The sequence below is a fragment of the Erpetoichthys calabaricus genome, chromosome 4 (assembly GCF_900747795.2).
Source record: "Erpetoichthys calabaricus chromosome 4, fErpCal1.3, whole genome shotgun sequence".
In the NCBI taxonomy this organism is placed as follows: domain Eukaryota; kingdom Metazoa; phylum Chordata; class Cladistia; order Polypteriformes; family Polypteridae; genus Erpetoichthys; species Erpetoichthys calabaricus.
Window position 1 is genome coordinate 274,013,318 of NC_041397.2, and position 22,978 is coordinate 274,036,295.

Genomic DNA, 22,978 nt, shown 5'->3' on the forward strand with positions numbered 1-22,978 from the left:
TTTGACAATTATTTTGACATTTATTATTATTTTGACTGAACAATTTTCTGGACTTTTATTTACTTTTCATTTTCTGGTCGACTTTTCTTTAGTTCTGGCCATTTTTAGAAATTGGCAGAACAGGCTGGAGCTTCACTGGTAGCCTCTGTGTCTCTTCATGTGTAACACTAACACTGGACAATAAAGGTTTTCCTTTTTGAATGCTTTTGTTTGTATGTTATTGGTTTTGGCCCGTTGACTACAAAAAATGACGTTTAAATTATTTTATCATGCACCATTTTATTTCAACCACCTGTTTCTATGATTTTTTTCTCATATTATAAGCATAAATGTTAGTAAAACATCTACAACTGGAATATCTATGCTGACCAAAAGGAGTAGCCCTACTACTAGGAATGCAGCTCTGATATACCAAGTCCTGTTGTTACATATGAGAATGGGAAAGCCGTGCTAAAGAGTCTCAATAGAATATAAAGAACTGGCTACATTTTGTTCCTTGGCAGGAAAGTGTGGCACATAAAACTCTCATCAACCTAACAAAGATATTGTTGTCTCCTGTACATATAAAAGTTGGACCTCAGTGATGAACAAGGAAGCTGAAGGATTTGAGATAGACATTTCCAAAAATAACTGATGCCAGGATTAGATAAGGGACTTTTGTTGGTTCACAAATTGAACATATTGTTAATGACAAGCACTTCAAAGATCTGCTAATGGGACAGGAGCAAATCACATGGAAGACATTCAAGGATGTTGTTGTGTGTTTTCTTAGCAACTACAGAGCAGCAAACTACATCCAGCTTCAAGCTCAAAATTATACAACACCATGAAGTGTAACATGTTACTAAAGATTCCTTTTCTGCATTAGCACTTGGACTTCTTCTCTGCTAATTTTGTGGCAGTCAGTGACTAATATGGTGAAAAGTTTCACCAGTGCATTACACAAGCTCTGTCAGGGCCAGTGGAATCCTCAGTGCTAGAGAACTATTTTTGTACACTGAAACAAGAAGCATCACATGCTAAGTATTAGCAGCAAAATGTTTTAGCTCAGTTGAACTAATGCAATATATATCAGCAGCATTAAGTGATTAAACACACTAAATCCAATAATAGTTAATTTTATGTTTCTCCAAATTCCTGCGTGATACGTTTAACCTGAAATTACATTTGTTTCCAGCTTGAAGTGATCTATCACAGTTGCCAAAAATGTTTCAGGAAGCAAAACTTCTGAAAACATTTGAGCAAAACTTCTAAAAATATTTGTTGTCCAGTCTAATCAAGCTAATGGTTGGCCGAAGCAAGAAATATCTCTATATATAAAAAAATCCACTATCTTTCTGTCTGTCTGTCTGTCTGTCTGTCCGTCCGCTTTTAACAAGAGAACTACTTAAGAGATTTAGATAGGGTTTTTTTCTATAATTTGGTTGGAAATTCCAGTTGATTTTGCGACTTCTCTCATTGCGCTATGTATCATAGTTCACTTGCGGTACCAATTTATTTGCGCAAATTCAAGAGACACACAGCAGGCCGAGGAGGAGGGGATGGGGCCCTTCTCATTCACGTGCCAGCCTTGGGGCATGTACCTTACACCTCTGCTTAACTAGCGAACGAGAGAACTACTTAATGGATTTAGATCGTGTTTTTTTCTATAATTTGCTTGAACATTCCGGTTGATTTTGGGACTTCTCTAATTGTGCTAAGAATCATAGTTTGCTTGCAGAAGCGATATATTCACGCTAATTCGAGACAAAGGCTGCGGGCAGAGGGAAGAAGGAAGCGTGACGTCACAAGTGGGGACCTGGACGGGGCCCTCCTCACTGTCCTGTTTGACTACTGCATGGGCAGAGCCGTGGGGGACGGCTAGTTAAAGATAAAAACAAGAGAGCAATGTGTAAATACTAAAAATAATTACTAGAATACAATTAAAGGAAAAGTAAGTCTTAAGTCAGTAACATACAAAACCTCAGGAAAAAATACAAACTCTCCAAAAGAAATTACAGAAATTCATAAGGCAGCCCTACCCTAATAATTTGCACTGGGTGGATGGAAAAATTCTTTTTTAGATTTTTTGTTGACAATACCATAAAAAGGCAACTTCTTTCCCACATGGTGGAGAGCACTAGTTAACAAAAAATCAATTATTTGTCAATGAAATCTATAATAATATACGAAAGAAACACATTAAGTTAGACACATTTTAAGGTTCATTACCATTAGATCTTTCTTGGATTATTAATCTTGGCATGAGCTAATTGTCAAAAAATTGCTGAACATGAGGTGAGGTGTCCACAAGGAAGTTGATGAAATGTATTTAACATTCTAATGATGACATGGTTAGGAAATAACATGAAGGGTTTAGACAAGATTACACGAACTCTCAGATGCAACTAAACCAATCTGTTTTTTTAGAGTCTAAAAGTTTTTTTTTTTAAGTTTACTTTAGAAATAGTGCAAAAGCCAAAGTGTTTCTCTTCACAACAGGGTCCACACTCATGCTTTAATCATTAGAGAAGCCTTAACAACAGAATAATGAGTAACAAGAGAGCAATAAATAATCCTTGGAGTCTACTGTCATATCAGACCATGGATATGATTTCTGGCAAAAAAGAAAAGAACTGTCAAGCAATTCCCTTAAAGCAAACTCTTCCACTTTAGCTGCCAGATGGATCTGTCTCTGATCATTGCTAAAGGAATACGGGGCTTTTATTGTATTTTATTGTGTGGCTGACAAATGTAATTGAGTACCAAATTTTGCCTTAGGACTTTGTACAAAATGAAACTTCAGCCACAATTTGCATGACTGGTACATGTATTAGACATATTGCTTACGTCAATCAACACTTCAATTTCTTCAGAAGATCTGCGTTACAATTACATCCAGATACAGAAATTCAAGTATCATCCTTATTGTCAGCCTAATTTTTTCAGTATGCTGTTACAAGAATGTATCTAACACTGATTAAACTAAAATTTAATAAAGCATGACTTCGAACACACTTTTCTGATTTCACTCTTCTTTATAAACACACATGCTTTTGATTAAGTTTATCATCCAAATATTGAATTTGTTTTAAAAACATAATATGACAAAAAATCTTAGTTGTATTCCTTTGAAATGCTTTTGCCAATACATGCAGCTACCATTTTACACTTATTGTACCTGTCTAAAAAATCCAGATGATGTTAAGAAACTTAGAAGACCTGAACTCAAGACTGAGCTAGCAGCACAACTTAGACAGTACCAAGTGAAATGAATGTCTTCTAGACCCACATTCACTTGAGAAACTATTGAGAAAATGGTACCTGTAAATAAACCTCATTGCATGTTTTGCTAAAACATTAATTACAATTATAATCTGACAAGATGAAGGAGTGGCATGATGGCGTAAGCACTCAAGACATATTGATGTAAAGGATTCTGAATGTAAGGGTAGACCAGCTTTATTTATCAAGCAAAAAACTCTAGTAATGGCATTAATGGAAATCATATTGGTGCACAGCATAATGTTTGGATATGTGTGTTGATGTTACAGCAATTATTGCAATAAAATATAACATAATGTTCTCACACCTATTTAAATGGGTTCAGTGATGGGGCTATAGCATATCACAACAGGCTCCAGTGTAAGACAAGATCTAATGAAGGATTTGTGCTCATCCATTACAGAGCTCACTTGTGCATCTACCCTCACTCACATTCACATCCATAACCCAACTGTAATGACTCAGTGTGAGGCAGAAAATATTTTTTATTAAAGGGATACAGGAGATAAAACGTTCTGTGGTGTTCATGCTGGCAAACTGATCGAATGTCAAATACAAAATGCAAGGCAAAAATCAAAGGTCTAAAGAAACCAAGCAAGTTTGAATACTAGGAGGCCTTTTCGCTATAAATTGATTTGCAAATCAACATCTGTAACTCAGATAACCAGAAAGTCTTTGAGCTGACTTTCGGTCATCCTGCTTAGCAACGTTGCTGTTAACAGTATGCGTGTTAAACTTAACATGGCAATACCCACAGAAAATAAAACATTGCTGAGTAAAGATTAAAAAATAACTAAATGTGAGTATCATATTCATAAAAATTGGGTTTAAAACCCCTAACTGGATACATTCTTATTGATTTTTAATGCAGGAGTATCCACAAGAAATTAAAAAATAAACCCCCCTCACAGACAAATAGCCAATGCTATAGTACAAGATTAGAACCAAGGATGCCAGATCTGCTAACCACTACACTTACCCACACTGTAAACATCTAAAAATGAATATGCATCATACATTACTTAACATGACCTGATGATTTTTTGATGAACAAAATTTATACGTGTATTACATAGTTCGGAACTTCGGACCAAAGCTGAACAATATCAAAGCATTTAGGAAAAAAATCTCACCTTACTTGTGTGACATAACCCGTATGTCAGATACACAGGCAAATGCACACAAATTTCAAACCTGTTAATTTTGGCTAAAATATGGTTAAGTAAACCACTTTTGGAAAATTCCCTTGAGAACAGTTGGGGATTGACTGAAACAAAACAGACCCTTTAAATTGAAGACCTGCTCGCATATCATTGGATATCTGACATCAAATATTTTTCACAGACATTTTGATATTGTTTATTGAACGTTGGTCTCCATAGAAGCCCAATGTGTCAGGAACTTTATTATCTCAGTTAAATTAAAAAATGTTCTTAAACACTACTACAAATAAAAAATGATCATATTTGGGTGGTGTATTCCATTGTTAACATTTAAATATACAATATATAATCTATACATTAAACAATATTACCAAAACCAAAGGAAATTAAAACAAAATAACACATCCCATGCATAATAACTAAACCAACATAACAGTCTGAATAATTGTATATATGTGCCCTACACGTACCTTTCCTCTGTATTTGCATGTGTGAAGGTCTCTTAACTGGCATATGGTCCCTCAAGCTCTTTACTCAGACTCTTGCCATTATTTATGAGGCACTTTTCTCACCTCCTGTCCATTTTTATACTTGCCATCTTTGAAGGTAACTCTGTCAGCATGCTTCATACGCCTTTACTCCTCCTCATGCGTGTCACACTTGCACTTTCTCTTTTGTTGAGTCACCAGTGCCATAGTGACCGATCACACTAAATCCAAACTGACCACACAGGTTGCTCAGAAGGACTGGACACACAGACCTTAGTATTTTTTTTATTATGTAACAGATTATTGAATTTGGTGGTGTTGTGTTGGGGACTGTGTGATAAACAGCAGGGTAGCAAACCAACAGCTTATCACTACAGACCAAACAAAAGAGACATTGAAAGCCAGAGGGAATATAGCAGGCAGTTTATCACTGCAGTGTCACAATAAAGCATGAGGTAAGTATTAGCTAGCTGTGTCCCCAGAGGTCAGAGTTTGATCAGAGTTCGATCAGTGTACACTCTAAACAGCCACTTCCATGTACCAGAAGAGGACATTAATCTGTCAAACCCTCCTTGAAATTAATCACATGTAATAGTGTGTTTGCATGCTGACAATTTCTCGACTTACTTTAAGCCTTTTTGAGATGACTTCCAGCAGAAAATCAGTAAGAATTTTGATGGTTCTATTAAGTTCCAAGAACGGCATTATAATATAATGATGATGCCAAACACAAGCTGTTGGTGACTAAGCCCTAAAAAAACTTTTTTCAGGAACGCTGAAATAATTAACTTTAAACAACAACTCTTTAATACAGCCAAGGTCATGAACAAAAATGAAGCAGTGGTAGACAAACTTTGTGGTCAGCTTCACATTAGGCAATGCTTCTGTGTGGTAACTAAAACACACAAATGAGATCAGATCAGTCCCCTTAAAAGGCACACTTAGCCAGTGCATGTGGTGTTGTGCAGAATGTGAATCTCAACCTTTTGATATTTTCTGGTGTTCTTACAGTTCTCAATAGTTTACATGTGTCCCTCACACTACCAGTAGACTGAAATTCATCAAACCACTTTAAAATTGTGCCACAAGAAAGAATACTTGCTCATAGTAGCACATTAACTTAATCTTCTTTGCTCCTTTGTTACAGATTTAAATTCAACAGTAAACGTTCAACAGCATTGATCAGTTGACCATGGCCACTGAAAATGCTTTCAGTATACACAGCACTGCTATGGCAGTTAATAACACCATGCAAATCAACACCTCCTTGTGCTACATCCATTATTTTCATATTGATATTTCAAGCACTGCAGTCCCTTCACCTCACAAACATGTCTGTCATTCCCACCTCTCCTCTTTACTTTCACGTGTCGTTGTTTGTCAGTCATCTCTGCTTATTATTTCACTTAGTCGTGCCATGGAGAATATTTTTTATATGTTTGTGCCATAGAAACGAAGGCTCTCAATGAGGCATCAACACTTTTGTCTTAAATACTACCTTAATAAATTCTACGCTAAAGAGAGGGTGGTTTTATCACTTGGATGAACTAACTTTACTACACAATCATGTGGCGACCCATCACAAACATGTACACGACCCATAGTTTAAGAAATATTGATGTAGAAAATGCATCCAGCTTTACAGAATGGACCTTATCATTCACGATTAAGTGACAACTCCATCTACAGTTCTTGTGGTGCTGTTCCACAGTCTCCTTAGAATTCCAAGAGCAAAACTTAAAAGAAGTGGTGAGGCAGGCAGCCTTCTGCTGTTATACACCTAAGATCTGGAATAGCCTGCCAATAGGAATTCGCCAGTCTAATACAGTGGAGCACTTCAAAAAACTGCTGAAAACACATTATTTTAACATGGCCATCTCATAACTTCACTGTAATTTAATCCTGATACTCTGTATATCCAATTCATTATAATAACTATTCATGGTGGCTCTAAAATCTTTACTAACCCCTACACTCTCTTCTGTTTCTTTTTCCGGTTTCTTTGTGTTGGCGGCTTGCGCCACCACCATCTACTCAAAGCACTGTGATGTTCCAACATTGATGGATTAAAAGCCTGAAGTCTGCATGACCATCATCATCAAGTCCTTCCGTGACAACCTTAAATACAAAGAGGACTATTTCATTTATGTTAGGTAGAATGCCCAGAGAGGACTGGGCGGTCTCGTGGCCTGGAACCCCTGCAGATTTTATTTTTTTCTCCAGCCGTCTGGGGTTTTTTTCTGTTTTTTCTGTCCCCCCTGGCCATCGGACCTTACTCTTTTTCTATGTTAACCAATGTTGTCTTATTTTAAATTTCTTATTTTGTCTTTTATTTTTCTTTTGTTCATTATGTAAAGCACTTTGAGCTACTTTTTTGTATGAAAATGTGCTTTATAAATAAATGGTGTTGTTGTTGTAAAGTCAGAGGATGTGAACACAGCATCTGTTTATCTTTATCAAAGACAGCAAATCAACTGAAAAATTTTTCATTGCATGTGAGGTATCTTTATTCTTAACATGTGACATGTCCCAAGAGTGTGGGAATTTGCAAACAAATGGCAGATCATCTATTTCAAGAATAGCTTGCTTTGATTAACAAATTTAAATGCATGCAGGTAGCTTGTGTTTGTGCTGTCTTTTTACATAGTAAATGACTGGAAAAATACTGAGCCTATCAACTAGCAGCTAGTTTAGAAGATTATTATATCTTTGAATAGTGCAACACTTTCCTGAGAGATTAAATATACAGCCTTTGTTCCAACCTCTGTAAAAAAGTATCTTGCAGTCCATTATTTGCTGAACACTGTGCATTAATTCTTAACTTTTCATTTCTTTACTCTGTTTATTTGGGTACATGTTCCTTCTTCGCACAATAGATCCATGCCAAACAAAAGACAACATGGAATATGGTAAACTAGCCAACCCTCATAATTATGTATTGATGGGTGAACACTTCCTGAAAGACACAGTTGTCCAAATGGGGTGGGTTTGAGGATACGACTTTGAGTGAATGAAAAGATGGAACTCTGGAGAGAGCAACATACAATTGTCCGTGACTGAAAACTGGAACACCGCTGCCGCGCCCCCACATCCCAGAGCGAGGGACGGGGCTGGACGGCGGTCAGGCATGGAGGGCGGAACGGGGGGAGAGGGGAAGGACGCCCAGGGAGGACGCCCTTTCCGCCCCCTCCACCTCTCCGGAAAGAGGGCGGGGACACGGGCCCAAGAGGTTTCAGGTCCTAACCGTCCAATGATGGGTCGGCACAACCGGTAATGATCCTTCCGCAGGTTCACCTACGGAATTACGACTTTTACATCCTCTAGATAGTCAAGTTTGATCGTCTTCTCGGCGCTCCGCCAGAGGCCACAAGCAACCGCGGCAGGGCCGATCCGAGGACCTCACTAAACCATCCAATCGGTAGTAGCGACAGGCGGTGTGTACAAAGGGCAGGGACTTAATCAGTGCGAGGTTATGACCCGCACTTACTGGGAATTCCTTGTTCGTAGGCAACAATTGCAAGCCCCAGTACCCATCACGAATGGGGTTCAACGGCTTACCCACGCCTCTCGGCGCCGGGTAGACACATGTTGATCCATTCGGTGTAGCGCGCATGCAGGCCTGGACATCTAAGGGCATCACAGACCTGTTATTGCTCAATCTCACGTGGCTGAAAAGCTTAGCAGCTGCAATAGTTTTATACTCCAGTACATTGCGGTGAATGCTGGTAACAGTCAGGCGGGTCAGCAGGCTTTCTCATCCCATGGTCTTAGAGTTGGTGGGTGTGGCTCTGTGAGTTGTCGTCATATCCCATGGTCTTAGAGTTGGTGGGCAGGGCTCTGTGAGTTGGTGGGCGTGGCTATGTCGTGCGTATCCCATAGTTGTCTTGCGTGCCCTGTTGGCTTCTTAGTGAATTTTATATATATATATATATATATATATATATATATATAGATATGGGCTAATTTGTTTTTGATTTCAAGCACCTGTAAAAACTGGTGAACGATCCAGTTCACCCAATGGCCACAGTTTACCCCACCTCTAGCTCCACTTCTCACTTCCACCAATTCAGTAGGAAGATATTCATTTGAGGAAACAGGAGCATTCTCAAAGAAGCAAACTGCTTAACATTAATTGCCTTTCCCTTCAGAGCGAAATCATACAAATATTAAAGAAATACTGCAGTCAAAAATGATTATTTTTTTTATCTGTTGTTTATCCAGTGTTGTTTGTAATAAAAAAATTACTCTGGTGTTTTTGTGAACAAACACAGATAACAAAGTTCCAGATACAAAGCACTTCTATGTGGCCAATGCTGAACTAAAAGCAAACACTATCAAAATGTTTAGGAAAGCATCCTCAGTTTACTTGTGTTACATAATCCATATATCAGCTTTTCAGATGTACACTCACAACATCTCAAACAAATTCATTTTGGCTAAAATATTAGTAAATAAACCACCTCTGGAAAATTGTCATGTGAACGTGATTCTCAAACGAGAATGATCTTTTGAATTGAAGACCCTCCTGCATGTGACTGGGTTCCTAACATTTGGATTTTGTGACATGAGAAAATTGAAATGTTTTTCATGGACATTTTGATACTGTTTGTTGAACCTTGGCCTCCATACAAGCTTATTCTGTCAGGAACTTTGTGATCTCTGTTCTCCATAAAAATATGGGATTACATTTTTTTCTCTGCCATTACTTCAAGCAAACATGATTATATTTGGCTTGAATATTCTTTTAGACATGGATTCCTCTGAATCTCCAACCCTCTTCATATGCTTGCCTCTCTGTTTGTTATGTCTATGGACATGCCATAAACCACTCTAATTCATTATATGCAAGCCTCTTGTAAAAGGCCAACCAAGCTACAAGGGACGGTTTCCACAATTCGAGAGGTACAAAATCACGATTATCTACCAACCAGGTAAGGACAAATACACTGTCAAGATGTCATAATCACAATAAGACAGCTGGATCAGTGAAGTGTGGATGTGCACACTCACAAACACACACTCACAACGTGAATAGTGTGAGTGACACACTGCTGGGAGAAATCCAACTGCTTGGGAATTCTGCTAAATTTAATGATCTATGAGTAAATATTATGCCCTAAGGAAAGTCAAAAAGTATCAAAGAGCAAATCATAATTCTGAATTCGGCAAGATAAATTACCATAGATGCATATAATTATCTCAAAATCTAAAAATGCTGTTATTTCAATCCAAGCAAATTACATGGAATTGTGTAAACATAAAATCAGCAACACCATGTTTTTGCCTTGAAATGGGCATAAAATCAAGCATGAGGAAGCATAAGTGTTCCAAGCAGATACATCGAAAACATTATGGTATGCCACAAGGCCCCTGAGAGCCCATGGTTAGTTCCAGCAACAACTCAAATTACTGTGAAATTCTACATCAGGCTTTTAGAATTTATCATATTGAAAACAGACCTTATCAAAGATGGCGAAATGTAGACAACGGCCCACAATTGCTATCAAGAGGTAATATGTTTGCACATGAATAGTAATTTTCCCACACTATAACCAGACTACATTCTTTTTAATTTAATGGTTTCCCACAGAAACATTTGTGGAATACAAAGTCATTGCTGGAAAAGGTCACAGTGGACCACAGAACCCCATCCTGAATTTTATACGATATTGCAAACCCTAGTTGAAATTTCAAGCTTCAAACCATCCAGATATCAATTAGCAGTTTTAAGCAAAAGTCATCAGATATAAGAAACCACATGTGTATGAGAAACATTAACAAAAAGCGACACTATGATCAGTCAAACTACTTTTCAGAATCCAGGAATAGCAATCTTTTTGCATCCGGCCAGTTATCACTGAACAGCCTTCAAAGGCCTGGTACATCACAGAAAATGTTGCCACCTGTTCAACGCTAAAAAATAACAGAATGGTAGAGACAAAGATGTCAGCTCTGTTTGTGATGGGCAAGGTGAAACCAATCCCATGCCTACTGCACCACACACTCCAAAAGACTAAAGGAAAGCAGACTCACAAGCAACTGCTTGCTACTCAAAATATTACCAGACTCTACATGCATGGTGATGATTGCTTATAAAAGACTTTGATGCTGAAAGTTTGGACTTATAAATATTCTTGTGAAAGGTCAAATATAATATAACAATTATATGCAAAATGTCTACTACACAAATGTCAAAAATAGGAGTCATACTATAAATACTTTGGTAACTTTGTATAGAGGATGGTGTTAGCTGCACAGTGTAATTTACTTATAAAATATGTACAATTTGTAGATGTGTTTATATCATATTTTATGTTGAAAGTCAATATTTGCACCGGATATTAAAATAAATGATATGACTCAAAATGAAATAGTGAGATATTTGACTTGTCTCGTTGTAAAATGTTGTTCGTATGTGTATGCTTACATTTCATACTTTGAGCACTTTTATAGTGTGGTTAGATCCTCTTTGCTTATTTACCTAATACTCTTTGGAGAGCACAGAACATAAAGACACCTTTAAAGAGATTGTGGAAAAAAATGGAAGTTATATCTCACTCTAAAGCTTTATCACAGTTTCTTTAAACCTTCCACCAGTGCTTCGCACTTCCTTTGTGTCCTACTGATCTTTCTCTGTAACTCCTATTCTCCAAAACTCCTTTTAATGATGATCTCATCAACTTCAAACTGAAACTGCGGGACTCTTGAACAGACTAAAGTAGATGTGTACCAACTTGACAATTTCTTAAAGACTTTGAATGGAATTATGGCACCCTCTGCTGACAGGAGGTCAAAATAAAGATTTATAGCACAATGACAATTAATTTGGATGCAGAAGCAATCTCCACCTAAAGAAAAGTAACTGAACAGAATAGCTTTCAAATAAATTAGCAAAGACTGCTTTAGCATTTTTAAGAATTTAGTATTAATTTGCATATCTACAGTTGTACTTTAGCATGTCACTAAAAGAGGCTATATGTTGTATAATTTAAGATGTTACAGTTGTATCAAAGTAAAACTTATGCACATTATCAAAAATAAGATTCCTTTTCCCTAAAGTAAAGTATGCTGTTTTCCTGCTCTGTGACTGGGCTGATGAGCATGAGATTGGAAGGAAACCAAAAGGACTCCACCTTAGTTCAGATTTATGTTTAATCTATTACACATTTTGTATGTATACTTACTGTAATATATACAGTGTGTATATATGTATAAATATATATGAATAAATACAAATGTATACATACATATTCTATCTGTTCATAATGCTTTTAAAAAAACTATAACTTCATAATGCCAGTTTTTCATGATCAAAGGCTTTCAGTTGACTTTATGATTTAAAAATAAATTACTATTACTTACTGAATTATTATCTTAAGTTTAAATATTCTGTGATTGTTATTCTTGAGGCATGGTGGCTGATGATACAGCTTATAACATTGTCTGATTTAAGCTGTTTTTGTTCATTATAAGCAGCAAACCATTTCAAATAATCTTCTATTCAAGTAATATGGAATTTCATAATTTTTAATAGGGTATAAAATATTTACATTAGTACCACAAGTAACTTTCATATCCACATTCATGGGATGAGTGTAACAAAATGAATGATAAGATACAAAACTGCATGATTAGCTTTATGTCATGCTATTATAATTCGTTAATGCAGGGTTATCCTTTGTAAATGGTGAAAGTGTCAGTCACAAACATATCAAAATAAAACAAAAATCTAAAAGACCAATGAAAATGAATTAACATGGCAAATTATATTCGTAATAATACTTTACTATTTGGTCATGTTTACCTCTACAGTGTACTTTGTTTAATACTGTGGTACAGGTTGAGAAATAAATAAAAAAGCGAAGGGTTCAATCAAGGTTTAGATTAGATTAGATTAGAAGGTTTACATCATGGATGTCACCAACTGTCAGTCACAGATAGTGACAATCCATCAGCTTGGAATCCTGTGCATCCTTTGTGACTCCATACAAGTCAGTGAATGCTTCTCAGACTGCTATAAAGCTATAGCTACACATGCTATTTTTGGTAGACGTAACCATCCACATTATTTTCAGGGCCACTAATGCATAGCAGCATAACAAAGCAAATTTACTAAACGTTGCTCCTTGAGCTTTCTCCTTTTCCTGTTTTTATTTCCCGCATACATTTCCTAATGTTAAATTTCATTGTTAATACAGTATACTCTTTTATAAACAGAACCAGGCACAAAGACTTATAGCACATGTGTAGGACCTATAGCCAAAGAGCTAAATATAAATGCAAAAAAATGATGTTCTGTCAAAAACATTATAGGTCATTTCTTTCTTTTAAACTAACACAATTTGTTGTTGAAAGCAAATGAGCTTCATAGGGCAGTCTTGTCAGGATTAAATTAATCACCAATACATTTTGTTCTAATAGGTATGACTGGCCTTTACTGTAGTCTGACAACACTTGAAATATGTTAGCAGAAGGACTGGAAAGAGAGATGAAAAGAGTATAATTCATTAAAAATTGCCAACCAATATTTCCACTTATTTTTGAACTCTGCACCCTTTATTAATATGTTATGCCATTAAAACTGAACTACACAAGCAATAAGGTTAAAAAGGTTACATATTTCATGTTAGGACTTATGTTATTATCCATCAGATAACAAGTACATGAAGTACACCGTGTGTGATCTAAAGCTAGTGAGCAGCTGCCTGGTTTGATCTGGACAAGGCCATTCTGCATGAGAGGGTCCCATGACAAGCTGTGACCAGCCATCACAAATTCCCAGCGTGAGACGTTCATATAAATATAATGATATCTGCACACAGACACAAAGAAGACTTTCTGTTTAGGCAGTGCTTATCCTTAATTTCATTTGTACAACTTATTAGTGTCACAAAATAAAATAAAACAAAACTGCAATCTATTAAGGAATAACATTTTATAGATTAGAACTTTTTTTAACTTAAAGAGGACACCTTATTTTTCCCCAAAATGAATCTTCTAGGTATTAAACAACAACAAAATTTTCAAGAAAAGCTATCATTAAAAAATACATAAAACAGCAGTAGATGGATACATAAGTAGTATATCATGGCAAGTACATATTGATAAGCATCCATTAATAAATAAATTATTAAAACAATACAAAAAATCTAATGATACAAAAACAATATTTGCATTTAAATGTTCAGCTAGATAACCTTCAAACTATTAAAACAGAAAAATGTATCTGTGTTTTATTCCAAATCACAATGAAATCTGTAGAAAGAATTTGTATCTATTTATATTGTGTTGCAATAAATATCATAGAATAAAAAGCAGCATCTTTGTCAGAATGAAACAGTGTACACAAATGTGTCAGCCTTTAGAAAGATTTCTAGAATGTGTTTTGTAACTTAAGGAATTCTGAAAATGTACCTTGCTATGTTTTCATGGTTATCTTTTCATTATTTTTGTTTTTTTATTTTGTTTATTTATAGTCACATGTTTTTGCCATATGCAGAATATTCTTGGTCATGAGAAATTGCATAGCTAATTGAAACAAAACAGATTCTGCGTTTCATTTAAACCTTGCATCTGGATTTCATCAATGATAAGAAAGTAGTTTACATTGAAATCTTTGCCAAACATGCCTTTATGAGAGAGCCTGATGCCACAACATTTAAACAATAAAGGTTAATAAAAATTCTCAGTGATTTATATATATATATATATATATATATATAGATAAATAGATAGATAGATAATGAATGCACTGTTCCTGTTTGCAGCCCAGGTAAGAGGATAGCCTCGATCATTCAAAGTTTACTGAGAGTACTTAAACCCAGCAAAGTGCTGGCATTCATTCAAACGAATTCCCTACCTGCTTCGCCATTGTTCCTGACTTCTTTCAAGCTCTCTCTGTAAAACCTAAGGCTAAAGAAGATGTTTCACTCAATCGAGTCCAGTTTTTGGGGAAGCCAGATGTGTCTCTGCTCTCTTCTCTGCAGCAGTTCTGCTGTGCTAAGCTGCCCAGTCTTTTGTACACTCCCCCTCTGTAGGGTGTGTACATGCCTCTCTCTCATTCCCACACTCTTCTCAGTCTAACAGGTTTCCTCAGAAAGGTAAGCATATCTTTAATGTGCTGTCAGAAGCCTGGATGGAGGTCTTTGCCTATAACCCTCAGAGTGGTAAAAGACATGATGGATGCAAAATTTCTATGCCATTATTAACATTTATGTGGCGTGTCATTTTAAAAGGTTTCACAGATGAAATATCCTACCGAGTTCAAGTGGCAAAAGAAAAGATGAATGAAAAATTATTACACCCAGAATAAAATTTATGTGGAGTGTAATATTAAATAATTTACATTGATTCACAGATTAAGTATTCTAAAATATTGCAAATTTACACAAAATTCATAAAATAACTCCTTCCTGGTAACTTACTGGCTATGTACAGTAGATTTGGAAATCTTAGACATGCACATACTCGGTCCTTTTCAGTTGCACAGGGTTGCAGCTGTGCACTTGGCTTTAGCCTATGGGGTACTACTGAATGTACAGGACTAATGGCCAGACTCTAGCTGTTAAAGCCATAAAGAGGAATTTAGAATAAGGCATCTTACAATACTTGAGATACATTTGTCTACATTTCTTTTGTTTTTTCCATTTAGAGCACAAGCATGTGAAGTGACTTGTTCATGGATACACAGCATCAGATTTGAATCCACAACATCAAAATTTGAAGTCCAAAGCCTTAACAACTACACCACACTCACAGATAGAGCTCATATTATGAATAAAGTTGAGTTTTCTATACTTTAATATGAATTTATATAAAAGACTGATTCATCTATAAATCTCCAGGACATAAACAAAAATACTAGAGCAAAAGTATTAACCATGGTTGAAGTACCTCTCATCCAGGCTGCATTATGATGTTCTGGCCTAACAAATATAGTAAATACTAAACCTCTAAAATGGAGTTCTAGACTTTCCTATCTTTAAGCTCCAAACTGACCAAATGAGGCCTCACCTCCCAAACATAGCCCCATATGTCTTTGAAGTCTCATTTCTCGATTGCCCTTTCCCAACCATACAACACAAAAAAGGAATAATCCACAATCAAAACAGTTCTTAATAAATATTTAGTAAAATTCAAAAAGGAGGAGAGGATGCTGTAAATACCTTTGATCTAGTAATGACCCGACAAACAACTTTGAAAATTTTGAAATTTTAGTACAAAAACAGATATATCAAGGAAATCAAAACAAATGCAATAAATCAGCAAAGGAATGCGCGTAAAAAGCAAACCCAAAGAAAATATAACTAACCCATATTTCGAATTCATAATACACAAAACTACAGCAAAAGATCAAGAACGGCAGAAAAATCCAATAATTATTAAAATGACAAGTACAATATCAAACTTAATGCTGTTCTGAAGATCCTTCCTCTCTGCCGAAAATAGATAGGGAGAGTGTGGTTCTCCAGCTTGAAGCCACTGTGCCCCTGCCTCCAAAAGCTATACAAAGGGGACAGGGCAAGTAACGAAGTATATTAATACAAAAAAAGTACATTTTAGATAATTAATAAACAATACAATATTTGAAACATAAAAATGACAAAAACATAATCAGTAACATAATATACAGTATGCAATAATAATATTTAAAAAATAACAGAAATATCACATAAAATTAAACTTCACTTAAACCAGGATTGAGACCCTGGCTAAAACATAGGTAGGCTCTGCTCCCAGTCTTAAAATAGGATTTTAATAAACAGATTCCTGAACAGATCACCTTAACTACTTGTTTGTAGCAGAAACACAAGTGATCATTCTTGCTGTACTAAAACTACATTCCAGCATCTCAGTGATGTTCAGTAACTCTACGTCTGTGCAGGCTATGAAAGTTATAGTATCATTCAATTTAGCAGAGTCAGCTCCTTAAATCTGTTAAGTCTGCTTAAATCCTCCATATCCTGTGAAGGGCTCGCTACTTTTGACAGCAATCCAATAGTCCTGGAACGGGTCCTATGCAGTCCTGAATCTCAGCAACGGCCAGGTTTACCACAAACCACCTTGAGCATGGCAAAGGTGCTATATAAATAAAATGTATTATTATTATCATTATTATTATTAATTGTTAATTATGATGCATTGCAGGGTTCCACATATTTGAATTAACAGCTTATAGAGGACTGAGGAAGTACACATACTACCTGTTTTGTACCTCATGGACTCTTATTTAACCTCAAGCTACACAATTTATGTTTTTCCCAAGAAAATTAGAAAACCATTTTTGAAATATACATCCTAAAGCCAATTTCTCTACTAAACACTTGCATTAGATTTTGACCAAAGTCCTTGAAAATGGAACACAGAAATGCTTTCTTTTGCAGTATCAACTGGATTTTTTGATCTTTAATAAATGTTTAAAATTATATGTAACACTGCAGCAACAGAGTTTCTGAGGCTTTGCTACTGGTTGATAAACAGGAAGCATTGGAACTAAATTACTAATTAGTTTAACAACTAATAAGTAGTTGAATTATTTATTTAATATATAATAAAACTACCAAAATACCCGCGCTTCGCAGCGGAGAAGTAGTGTGTTAAAGAGGTTATGTAAACATATATATACATATACATATATACATATATATACATATCTACATATACACATATCTACATATACATATATACATATATATACATATATATATACACATATCAACATATATATATACACATACATATACACACATACATACACACACACATATACATATATACATATACAGATACATACATACACATACATATATATATACACACATACATACATACATACATACACACATATATATATATATATATATATATATATATATATATACACACAGACACATATATATACATATTTAAATATCTACATATATATAAACATATTTACATATATATACACATATATATATACATATCTACATATATATACACATATATATACATATCTACATATATATATATATAGACATACATATATACATACATACAGTACATTCACATATATATCCCCGCTGTTTTATAAACAAACGCCATATAAGGCCGTCCTTTCTCCTTGCTTAGTGGTTCTGTATTGTTTTATTGTTCGTTTATTACGATTGTTATAGTTATTGTGTAGCTGTTCGAGACTCACTTTTCTGTTCAGGTACCCATTTCCTTTATGTAATCCGCGGATTCTACACTATTTTTTGTTCGTTTATTACGATTATAGTTATTTATTGATTCCCTTCTTTAGCTGACTGCCTGCTCATATAAGGCGCTCTGCTGTTTTTTTGTGAAGCAGCCTTTACACAGTTTCTCCACTGTTTTATAAACGAACGCCATATAAGCCCATCCTTTTTCCTTGCTTCGCCAAGGAAGCAGCCTTTTTATTTAATCCACGGGTTCTCTGCTGTTTTATTGTTCGTTTATTACGATTGTTATAGCTCTCTTTGTATACCACGTTATCAGTTCAGCACTCCGGTTGTAAAATGACCAAGCCGTGCAAGCATACTGTTGAGAATGCAACGTATAGTTGTACAGGAGAAAATCAATCTTGCCTCAAATCAATGGCAACCTTTTGTAGGTCTATGAACTTAATTTAAACTTTAGGTTTACATGGTGCTTTGTTTCCGAAGTACCTGCACTCATGAATATGTCTGTATGCGTCAGTCACTTCATATTCTTTTCCTACATTATCAATTGTATAATGTGTTTTTGAACAGGTTTGATTCATCGAAGTGATCACTCGTGCTGCGTTCAGTCAGTTCACGTGAGCTGCTCTCTTGTGTGATGTTGCGATGTCCATGGCTTTATTTAATGTTAGCTAAGACCCGGCACTTAAAAGTTTCTCGCTACAGCAATTTTAACTCTGTTACAAAGTGATCCAAAGTCTCGTTTATACCTCGTGTCTTTTCATTAAACTTGTATAATGTTGCGATGTCCACGGCTTTATTTAATGTTAGCTAAGACCCGGCACTTAAAAGTTTCTCGCTACAGCAATTTTAACTCTGTTACAAAGTGATCCAAAGTCTCGTTTATACCTCGTGTCTTCACATTAAACTTGTAAGTCGCGAATATGGTATTGCAAACGGCAGCGGGAGCATTTCTATAAACTTAATTTAAACTTACGGTTTACACCGTGCTTTGTTTCCGCAGTAGCTGCACTTATGAATATGCTTGTATACGTCACTCGCTCGCTTCTTATTGTTTCGCTGCCTTCTCAATTGTGTAATGAATGTTTTCTTCAGCGCTCTTTGGGGCTCTTCCTTGTTTTCTACGTACTGCGTTCACAGTCAGTTCACATGATTACATGGGAGGCGTGATGATGCGATACGCAACTCCGCCTCCCACGGCCATCGAGCTGCAGTCTATTACAGTATATGGACAAAAAAGAGGTTCCAGTTATGACCATTACGCATAGAATTTCAAAATGAAACCTGCCTAACTTTTGTAAGTAAGCTGTAAGGAATGAGCCAGCCAAATTTCAGCCTTCCACCTACACAGGAAGTTGGAGAATTAGTGATGAGTGAGTCAGTGAGGGCTTTGCCTTTTATTAGTATAGATGTATTTAGACTTAAAATGAATTAAATTATTATACTCCAGCCTACAAGCTTTAGTGCAAGTAAATTGCCATGATTGTTTTCTTTATTCAATTTTTCGAACGTCTTCTTGAAATATTAGAGACGCTTTACACAAAGAAATCAATTCTGATTTTGATTTTGTGATTCAAGACTTTCTGAGAAAGCTTATAATTTTTACCATTATGCTGTGATACCATTTTGGGTTGTTTTTTTGGGGGGGGGGGGGGGGGGAGTAACACCATTTTCTGGCAATAGTGTTGCTATTTATCATGGCAATGTGTCCCAGAATTAACTGGAGTTGCATTACACATGATGTCACTGACTCCACATAAAGATTGGTGCACCCATTACATTATATCTGAGATTGACTAAACCATGTTAATTGCTAGTGATCAATTCTTCTTTTTCTGGTTGAAAACTTAACTTCTGAACTCTTGACTTTGATCCTTCTTTTGTCCCCTTGTTCTGATAAAAATAGGCTTGATCAAGGTCTTTAGTCTATGCACAATTCAGGTTTATGGCTTTCTACTGGTCCTTTGCACAAAATGTGTTTACTGCCTGCTTAGACAGAACATAAATAGTATAAATATTGGATTTCTTTTTTCAGAATATTTAGCAGGATAGAGGCATTGTTTGCCACTGCTATATTCTTGCATATACAACTAGAGATTCTGGGAATTTTATAAGAAGCCAGTGAACAAAAAATATTTTTATGCACAGTAAACATAACTAATGTACATATATCATTTCTATATACTGTATATGAATTTAAATAGGCGTATATAATTTCTATGTGTATCGTCTTGCTTGTCAGTTGAGTTCAGTTCTGTTTTGCTGTATTATACCATTTTACATACATAGAAATCATTAAATCAAGATTTAAGCACCTATTAAAGTTTTACCATTGAAACTCATCACCTATGAGAATTAATACTGTTGAAATAAGTATCCTCCAAAATATTTTATATCTTTTTCAGAGCACAAAAATTAAGAAATATGTCTGTATAAAAATTGGATTCAATTTTAACTTTTTTTCATTAGCAAAAGCCATGTTAAAAAAAATTCAGAGCTCTAAATCAGAGAGGAGCATGGCACTATTTAACTTTCAGTTCTACTTCTGGGTTACAAATATTATGAGACTACAGAAACAGTTAACCTTGGTGAGGTATAGAAGTGAAATTCTTCACTGATCACTCCCGATATGCTTTGTTCTGTTCACCAGTTACATGTAATTAACACCAAAAAAGAGAAATACAGTGGTTTACCACTCAGTTAGAATTTGGCAAGCACTTTTTATCTAATACTTCCATAAAAGACATTAGTTGCTAAAGTTGGCAAGACATAAGGAATATTAGCATTAGGACCTTTAATGATTTGCATATTGTAATTCACATATTTGCTTCCTTTAAAGAACTGTGCCTCAGATATAAATATTTCTCAGAACATTTCTTTTTCAACATACTAGTGAGGCACTTTGCCAAAAAAAATCTTCATAAACTATATATTATAGATATTATACTTTCTAGCTGTGAAAAACATATAGTTAGTATCTTTAAATTATACCAGTGTTTTATGGAAGGGTGTAACCTCTGTCTCCACCTGAGACAGCAATTTGTGAGTAAACTTTCCATGTAATTTTTTGATAATGAATGGAAAGTGGCACTCAAAAAATACATTTTGCCAAAATTTGTGTGAAACATGGTCCATCATAATTCAGAATTGTACACAGACATCTTACTTGTCTTATCCAAGTTAAGGTCCTGGACCAACAGCCATGGCCATCATCATCATGTGTCCAGGAACAGCAGTAGTCATAATGTGAAGTATAGTAGAAGTATAGTATGTGAATTTCCCCTTGGGATTAATAAAGTATCTATCTATCTATCTATCTATCTATCTATCTATCTATCTATCTATCTATCTATCTATCTATCTATCTATCTATCTATCTATCTATCTATCTATCTATCTATCTATCTATCTATCTATCATAAACTGAGAACAGACCTGGGTGATTAAGGCATACAAGTGAGACTTTAAAATTGGAATTAATTCATTTTATTAAAAATAAAATAAATTAAAAATAGAGTAATTAGAAAGTGACAAAAATTGTGCTAAGCAGTGCAGTCAAATCGATCAATAATGAGTTTGAATAAATAACTCCACAAAACACGTGCCGTTAAAAATAAAGTCGGTATCTCAGGTTTTAAAAACAATAATAGATAAGCCAATTAAATAAGTTAAAATCCCAAGCATTGGAGAGGTAAAACTCCTTCTATTATTTTCCCCATTCTCACTCTCTGTCCTTGTTAGGGCCGCAGGAGGCCTTAAGGTCAGAGTCGAACACATCCCTGATCCTGAAGCAGATCTAAACTGTGACAGCATGCAGCTCTCAGGGTGCCTTGCACATTTAAAGCATGCTGTTGCATCTGGCTTCTTCTTCCTAGACGCAGCCTACCACATCCCCAATCTATCCTGTAGATCCGAGCCGAACCGCAAAGGCTGCCACGGCTCTAACAGATACTGTTGTGTAGGAGCCTCCCTATGCCAACTTGTCCCGATGGCCTTTCTTTCCCTTGCCAGTTCGACTGCTGAGAGAGCAAAAGCACAATCGCCACCTGGAAGCCACATGAAGCCTCTGGTTCTACTCTTCCTCACTGCATTTACTTGGCTTGCTGACTTTGAAGGGGAAAGTGTTGTCTGGCACCATTGCTGCAAAAGGCAAATTATTTCTACAGTATGTTAGCCATTTCATCATTGTGGATGATGTAATGGAGTTCTGATTTGGAGTACAGCCTGTCCCACAAATATTCATAATTGTGTCATATTTTATAATTGTGTCAGGCACATTAATCCTCACTTTGCTGGGTTCAGATGGATTTTCTGTGTCTTATATTTTCCTTCTAACGATTGATAATTTTCTGAATTTAATATTTCAATTTCTTTGTATGGTAAAAGTAAACCTTAAACTCCATTAAATATAATTTCTAATGATAATTGGTTGCATCTTGTGTGTCATAGCTAAAGAATAAAATATGTTTATTTGTATTAATAACAATTACACAACATTACAGCACCATACTGTAACATAATAAAATATGAAAATGATTCCTAACATGGGTGATGCATGTTCTAGAGTTGAATAAGTTGGGACTGTTTTGCTTTGAGAGGACTGGTACATCTTCATCTTTCCCAGAGGTTAAATGAGTAGAAATTGGCCATCTAGCTCTGTGAAGATTGCTTGTGTTCTGTTTTGTGTATTGTATTAATCCCATTTTTTTGACACCCACTGCACACCCAACCAACCTGGAAGGGGGTCTGTCTCTGAATTGCCCTTCCCAAGATTTTTTCCCTCATTTTTTCTTGTGTTCTTTGGGAATCAAGGCTGGGGTTGGTCAAAAAGCAGGGCCTGTTAAAGTCAGTTGAGACACATGAAATAAACTGCTGTTGTTAT

The 22,978-nt window shown here is 35.6% G+C and overlaps 1 protein-coding gene across 1 annotated transcript in view; it reads right to left on the reverse strand.

Moving 5' to 3' along the window:
* mid1 (midline 1) overlaps positions 1-14,902 on the reverse strand; it is a 652,072-nt gene extending 637,170 nt beyond the window's left edge. The window contains exon 1 of the mRNA XM_051926812.1: positions 14,775-14,902. The gene's annotated coding sequence lies outside the window, so the exon portion shown is untranslated. The remainder of the gene's footprint in view (positions 1-14,774) is intronic.
* Positions 14,903-22,978: the final 8,076 nt, after the last annotated feature.